The sequence below is a fragment of the Tupaia chinensis genome, unplaced genomic scaffold, assembly GCF_000334495.1.
Source record: "Tupaia chinensis unplaced genomic scaffold, TupChi_1.0 Scaffold146177_1, whole genome shotgun sequence".
NCBI classification, from domain to species: Eukaryota; Metazoa; Chordata; class Mammalia; order Scandentia; family Tupaiidae; genus Tupaia; species Tupaia belangeri.
This window is the reverse complement of record NW_006206032.1, coordinates 1586217-1593964: the sequence shown is the minus strand read 5'-3', so window position 1 is coordinate 1593964 and position 7748 is coordinate 1586217. Positions and strand designations below refer to the sequence as shown.

General features: G+C 45.8%; 1 long non-coding RNA gene across 1 annotated transcript in view; it reads right to left on the bottom strand.

Annotated features, from left to right (window-relative positions):
- The window catches only part of LOC114006207 (uncharacterized), a 14481-nt gene extending 13184 nt beyond the window's left edge, over window positions 1–1297 (bottom strand). The window contains exon 1 of the long non-coding RNA XR_003547959.1: window positions 988–1297. This is a non-coding gene — a long non-coding RNA (uncharacterized LOC114006207). The remainder of the gene's footprint in view (window positions 1–987) is intronic.
- Window positions 1298–7748: the final 6451 nt, after the last annotated feature.

Below are 7748 nucleotides of genomic sequence, written 5' to 3'. Positions count from 1 at the left end.
TGCCTGCTGGGAGAGCCCGGGGAAGAGAGGAGTGCGGGAAGCCCAGAAACTTTTACTGACGTTCAGCTCGGCATGCATTGTTTCCGAGCTGCGGGTAAACACAAAAGGCATTTCTGCCCGGGGCGGAACCTCCTGCGCCAGACCGAGCTGCTCCTACTTGGGCGTCAACATGAAGTCACTGCAGCAGAGCCCCTCAGCATCAATGAAACTTCTCTTTGCAACTCAGTTTTAATTTTGGTCTAGCTAAGGAAAAACAGGTCTCGAGGGCGGGCTAACTGTACAGATGCAGCTCCTGCTCTGTGGCCTAGAACTTTGGAACATCTCGGAGTTGTGGGCTTGAGCTTCTCTGCACCTGAGGAGCCCCTCTCCTATGACCAGGTGTTCTAGCGTGGACAGGAGTTTGGTCTGGAACGTTTCAGACTCTGGGCACTCAGAACTATCCTCCCTGCATCCCTCTCTTCCCCACTGATCACAGATTCAGGTGTGTGTGTGGGGGGCTGTTTCATTTACTTGGCTCTTTTTTTTTCTTGGGGGTGGGTTCCAGGTGACATGACCTGGCTCTTGTTGGACACTTTTCTGAAACTCAGTTTCAAATATGGGCCCTGATAATACACAAAGGGACTTCAGTTCTATTGTAATTTGGGGGTAAGAAAATCATTTAGCGGGATCAGCAGTCGTAATGACTATGTCGCTGAACTCTCATGTAGCCGACTGCAGTTCGAGTCCCGAATCCGGTGGCTTAAACTCACACAGGGCGCGTTTGCGTGCGTGCCCAAGATCCCAAGAGAAGAATGGAGGAGAAGGGATTGCCGTGTGGCCATCCCCCCTGGGGGGTGATTACTCACTTTCTATCTCTCTGTCTTTCTGGCGAGCACATGCGCCCTATAGCAAAAACCTCTCCAAGAAAAAAAAAAAAAAGAACAAAAAGAACATCATTTAGTTAGACTTCATTTTCCCCTGGTGTGTAGCTCCCTCCACCCCCATTACCTGATATATGGTTCTTCTGGTCCTTGGGCAGCTTTGGGGTGGGCATCCTGGGTGCCCCGTGGGAATCATTTGAATCCAGAGGAATGTGGAAGCCAGGCACTGGCCTTGCAGGGACCTCTTGGAAGCAGGGGCTCTTGGGAGTGCCACTGCTGCTGGACTCAGGGGTCTTGTTTGTTTCAGGGTCAATGTGTGTGGAGGGCAGTGCTGCCTTGGCTGGAGTAAAGCCCCTGGCTCCCAGAGGTGCACCAAACGTAAGTTGCCATGTTCACAGTGGCCCTGCTCAGTGGACAAAATGGTACTGTCCACGGGGTGGGTGGGGGCACGGGGGTCACCTGAAGGGGCCTATGTTGCCAAGGCGCAGTTGGAGATGCAGTCCACCCATTTCCTGCAGCTTTCCTGCAGGAAGGGCTGAGTCAGGGTGATGACAGTATCCAGTGCCCCCAGCAGGGCATTCTACAGAACCCTGCTGACCATCCGAGATTCCTCTTCATCTGACGGAGGTTATTAATCACTCTATCTTGCCTGCACATCAAGAGCTAGGAAGAAATTCCCGTTTAAGGATGTGCCATAAGGCAGAACCAACACAATTAACTTAAACCTAATACCGACAAATGAAAAACATTCTGTAAGAGGGCCGGAGGAGACTGAGAAGTAGGGGGCCCTACTTGGCAATAAAACATCAAGAGTGTTTAAAGCTTTCTGAAAACAGCAACCAGGATCCTCCAATCTTGAGGCCTGATTGTTTTGCATAATGGGCTCTACTTCTCTTCTAAACTGAGGAACCCAGCTTCCTGCAGTGTTTCTCCAGTTCGTATGCATGCATGTCAGTGTTGTAGAAGAACATATCAATGATGCATACAGATTTGAGAATACTGGAACAATTTCCCTGTATGCATTGTGATGTTAAGGATTAAGTGAAAATGTCTTCTGAAGCTCCTTTTCCCAAGCGTTACAAGTCTGGAGCTAATCAGAAATAAAGAAGTCCTACTCTCAGAAAAAGATATGCATTCTGAGATGTTCTTTGCATAGAGCTTGAACCATTGCTATGTGGATTGGAAAGGTCCAGATTTTCTGCTGGTGATTCACTCAGCATAGTAAGTAAAATTTAGTAATTTGTCTTATTTGTTCAGTCGTTGGGAAAGTCATGATATGTTTTTCTATGCAAAAATGTGTCACAAGTTTCCTGACAACCCGGTAGTTTAGACTTTAAAATACTGTTGGATGAACTGTTAAAACTTGGGCATAATAATTCTAGTGACTTGCCTTGTGGAAAAATGCCTTCAATCCCTGAAGGAAACAGAGGGGTGAAGCAGAGTGGCTTTAATTTTGTAGAAAGGAATGCCTGCATTTTTTTTTTTTTTTTTGGAGAGGTTTTTGCTATAGGGCGTGTGCGCTCACCAGAAAGAGAGAGACAGAGAGATAGAAAGCGAGAAATCACCCCCTAGGGGGATAGCCATGCTGCAATCCCCTTTCCTCCGTTCTCCTCTTGGAATCTTGGGCACGCACGCACATGCGCTCGGCATGAGTTTAAACCACTGGGTCCGGGACTCGAACAGCGGTCGACTACAGGGGAATTCAGCAACATAGCCATTATGCTAACTGCTAGTCCCGAATGTTTTATGATTTGGCTGTGATCAAGGAATAATGGGAGACATGAATAACCTTCTGGTTATTGAAGTCAAACTACTAGATGAGAAATGCTCAGGGTTGTAGGCACAGTAGATTAAATCATAGTTTTTCAATTCTTCTTAGATTACACTTGGCAAAAGTGTGTCAGCATTTTCTTGAACTTAGAATTGCCCAGGTCAAATGACATGACTTCCCTACCTCCAGTAACTCCTGCTCAGAACTTGATACGGTGTGGTTTGCCTGTAACATAGTGCTAACCCATCAGGGACAGCATCCTTGCAGGGGGTATTGCTGTGTAAAGGTTAATAATAGAGGGCATTTGGGCAGATGCTCCTTGTAGCCAATTGTGAACAGTGTTCTGAGGCTCTAAGAAGTATGCTTCTCAAAGGCGCTATTGAATCTCTTCTCTACAAAGAGTGTAGTCTCTCGTTCTCAGGTTGTCTGAGGATGCAAGGATCCAAAGATACTGTAAAGGAGAGCATCCACATTTTGAAGAATCACCTCATGGTCTCTCGCTGCTCCAGGCAAGGAAGGCAAAAGCACCTGAGTGCCTGGTTTAGCTGGGTTTGTCTCTGGTTGTTGTGGAAAGAAAGAGACCACAGAAGGCTGCTGGTCAGGACAGTTAGGGTTGAATTGTAGGGTTCCAGAGGAAGATGCTGCATTGGTTTAATCTCATATACTTACAGCAAATGCCTCTAGCTACTTAAACATTTCTTCTTCTTTGGTTTCAATTTTCTTCTAGCCAGGAGGTGTAGCCCTTGAATAGCACTCAAATCTAAGCATTGTTCAGTGTAACATCACTGTCCTTTTCTAGGTTTTCAACATTCAAATATTAGCCTTCCTATGCTGTTCTATCTGAATTCAGGCTCAAGTACTGGAAGCACAAGTCCCTTCAAGAATAAGTGTGTGTGCGTGTGTGTGTGTGTGTGTGTGTGTTTCAAAACTTATTTCTTCAGAGAGCTAGAAAGATACCCCCTGTAGGGTCTTCATGCCGTAACCCACCCTGGTCTCAGCCAGTATCATGGGCGTGGACATGTGTGTATACCAGGCCTGCTCAGGGAGATCCTGCTACAAAAACGCAGGGCCTTTTCTGTGTGGATTCAGTTGCATTATTTCAGCACCACTCTCTGGCCCTCATAATGTGTGTGTGTTTTATTTAATTTTACTCATTACTTTTTAATCTGCTAGAGAGCTCATGTGCCCACAAGAAAGAGAGACAGAGAGAGAGAGAGAGAGAGAGAGAGAGAGAGAGAGAGAGGGGGAGGGAGAGGGAGAAAGTGAAAAAGCAAGTCATCAGGTCCTAGACTTGAATCATTGTTGGCCATGTGGGAGTCCAGTGCTTTAACCATGATGGCACCTTCTGGCCCCTAGTAATGTATTTTTTGTTTTGTTTTGTTTTGTTTTGTTTTGTTTTGTTTTGTTTTTCCCCAAAGAGAGAATTTTGCTCTAGGGTGTGTGCGCTCACCAGAGAGACACAGAGAGATAGAGACCGTGAGAGGGAAAGCCAGAAATCACCCACCCCCCAGAGGGGATGGGCACACTGCAGTCCCTTCTCCTCCATTTTCCTCTTGGGATTTTGGGCATGCATGCATATGTGCCTGGCATGAGTTTCAAGCTACTGGGTCTGGGACTCACATTGTGGTCAGTCATATGAGAGTCCAGCGTCTTAACCATTATACTTGCTAGTCTCGAATAATGTGTTTTTAAATGGGATGGTGGTGGTAGGTCAGTGCACAATACAAAGTAATGTATCTACAGATGGGTGTTTTTAATGGGGGGCTTGTTTTGTGTGTACCTGAAAATCCAGAGACATGAGGGACCCTTTTGCCTTTGGATGAGACCACTGGGGACCACTGATGCTGTGAAACTTGTGTCCATGGTTGAGTGATGTGACAGCAGAAAAGACCCCTGGCCTTGAGTTCAGAAGACCTGAGTTCCAGTGCTGAAGCTCTACTAGCTGTGTGGGCTTGGGGAATTTACTTGAGTTCTCTGACCCTACATTTTCCCACCTAGTAATGACTGTGCTAACACCTTCACTTCTTTGTATGATTGTTGCAGGAAACAAGGTGAGAGAGAATGGGGATGGAAGCCTTGATGAAACCATAGACATTCTTAAGAGTTTAGTGTTGGATCAGTCCAGTAAACAGTGTATCACTTTTCAATCAGTTTTCAGCTACCCGTGTATGTCCCTCCTCCTTTTCTTTTAATACTGTTGATGGGGATAGTTTTATGGATGATAGCTTCAACATAGTTTGGGTTGTTTTGTATCTCTTGAATGATTTATTAAAAAACAAACAAACAAACAAACAAAAAAAACATCCAAAAGAGGTGAAATACATATTTCTAGTTCTTTTGTGTAAAAGCTAGTTGCATGGGAGGATATATCCCTAATGCATTCATAAATTGAATGGAAATTGCATGGGAAAAAATCTCATTATGAATTTTTGTCACTATAACTACTTCAGAAAATAATAGTGCTTTTTAGAATGAAAAATAGGGGGCTGGCAGGTGGTGTGGTGGTTGAGGCACTGGACTCCCACATGTCCAACCACGATTTGAGTCCTGGACCTGGTAGCTTGCTTTGTCACTCCTCCCCTCCCCTTAAGCCCCCAGTCTCTCTCTGGTCAAATTAAAGAAAAAAAACAAAGTAAAACAAAACTAAACTAAATAAAATTATTTAAAAATAGATGGTAAAATAAACTGACGTGTGGGCTCCTTTCTCTCTTACTTACGCTAAGACTGAACAATTGTGCTTGAGTATGGTTTATTACACATCAGAATGCCCAAACTGACGATATGCTACATGAAGCGTCTCCTTTTTTTTTCTTAAAGAATTATTTTATTTTCTTTATTTTCTTATTTTAATTTGACCAGAGAGAGAGAGAGACAGACAGACAGACAGACAGACAGTGAGAAAGCAAGCCACCAGGTCTAGGACCCAACCACGGTCACCCATGTGGGAGTCCAGTGCTCCTAACCACCATGCTGCTTGCTGGCCCCAAAGCTCCTCCTTAAGATAATAGTCATTCTAAACATTTGCCTGTCTGCACATTTGTTATTTATTTATTTAAATCCCCCCTTCCATAGGGTGTGTGTACTTTCCAGAGAGAGAGAGAGAGAGAGAGAGAGAGAGAGAGAGATAAAGAGAGAAAGTGAGAAGTCACCTTCCCCAGGGGCAGTCCCTTCTCCTACATTTTCCTCTTGTGATTCTTGGGCATGCATGCACATGTGCACAGTATTATTTTCAAGCCTCTGGGTCTGGGACTTGAACTGTGGTTGGCCATGTGGGAATCCAGCATCTTAACCACCACGCCAAATTCTGGCCCCTGCCTGTACATGTAAACATATAACCCAGAATGTCTTCTAATTGTCATTATATTTGGAGGGTTTAGCTGAAGAACTTCAGTTTACTGTACATATGCCATGTCTAATTGATGCCAATTTAAAGGATTTAGCTGAAGAACTTCAGTTTACTGTACAGATGCCATGTCTAATTGATGCCAAAAAATATTTCTGCATAAGAGATTGGATGTGTTCACGTCATTCCGTGTTTGCTTGATCCAGTGAGGAAAAGGTGTCCCTCTGAGCCAGCCTGGATTGTTTTTAGTTGATTGAAACTTAATTTAAATGAGCCGTGGGTAAATGCTTCTGCAGACTGAAGATTTAGTGAACCTTAAATTGCAGATCAGAGAGATGTGAAGCAAGCGGGCAGCAGACCCACATGGGGCAAAGAATGGATGTGTGAATCACCGAGGTGATTTCGGGGCTCTGGGCGCCCAGTCACTTGGTGGAGATGCCCAACTGCATGTTAATGTTGCCTTCCCAGACATCCGCTCTGTGTGACTCCCTGGGTTTGAAATCTCAGCAGGGGAGGTGCCATTTTAGCTAGTAATATTGGGTTACTGTTGAGCATGAGAGCTGTTTGGGGTGGAAGAGCTGGGCCCACGTTTGTTCTTTCTGGAGTTAACATTTAGAGGAGGGATTGGTGGCTTAGGGACTTTGTCTTCTTTTTTTTTTTTTTTTTTTTTTTTTTGGGGGGAGAGGTTTTCGCTATAGGGCACGTGCGCTCGCCAGGCAGAGACAGAGAGACAGAAAGCGAGAAATCACCCCCCAGGGGGGATGGTCACGCCGCAATCCCTTCTCCTCCATTCTCCTCTCGGGATCCTGGGCACGCACGCACACGCCTGGTGTGAGTGCTAAGCCACCGGGTCCGGGGTGTGAACCGTGGTCGACTACGTGGGAGTCCAGCGACATAGCCATTACACAAACTGCTGGTTCCTGGGACTTTGTCTTCTGAGTGAGGCATTAAACCCCCCATGTGTAATGTTGCCCTTCCCCATTTTTGTGCCTTTTCTCTCTGTCCAAACCGAACAGAGCTCTCTCACCTCCAGATTGGTTCTTCCTATCTTTTTGTCCCTTTTTCAGGGTAGATGTGGGCCAGAGGCAGAGACTGCCAGGAGGCACAGCTTTAAAGAGGAGACTGTTCATGGGAACAGACAATGCAAAATGATGAAGGAGAGGGGAGAGGGAGGCCGGGCTGGCTGGGTGAGGTGGAGGGGAGAGAGAAGATGGCAGATAGGAATCCAAAGTGGGGCCTGGCATGCTGTGGCCCTCCCTATGTGCCTGGATGGTTCTTTCATTTACTTAATGGATATCTGTTTAGCTTTCACCCTGTGCCAGGTTCTATGAATAGAGAAGAAACTCAGCCAGCTGTAGGGAGTGCAGGGTCTGTTTTTACTCACTTAACTCATGGCACATCAAACGACTTGTTCTCTCCTTAGCAAGAAACAGAAAATCGATATTCCATTGCTTTTCCATTGGCATTTGGCCCACACTCTGCTGGGAAAACACACACACACACACACACACACACACACACACACACACACAGAAAACCCAAAGCTCCACTCTAGAAATTTTCCTTAAATTAGATGCAGAGGAGACAAAGTCACGTGGACCCTTGGTGCTTAGAGATGCTGTGATAGATGGCATCGTTCGGAAGGTGTCCCGTGCCTGGAGCTCAGGGGACCTAGAGGATGCTCCAGGCTACTATCTCCTGTCTCTCTTGGCTTATCATCCTGCTGGCCAAGCTTGGGAGTCCAGCCCAGAACGATTACACATTTTTCGTATGC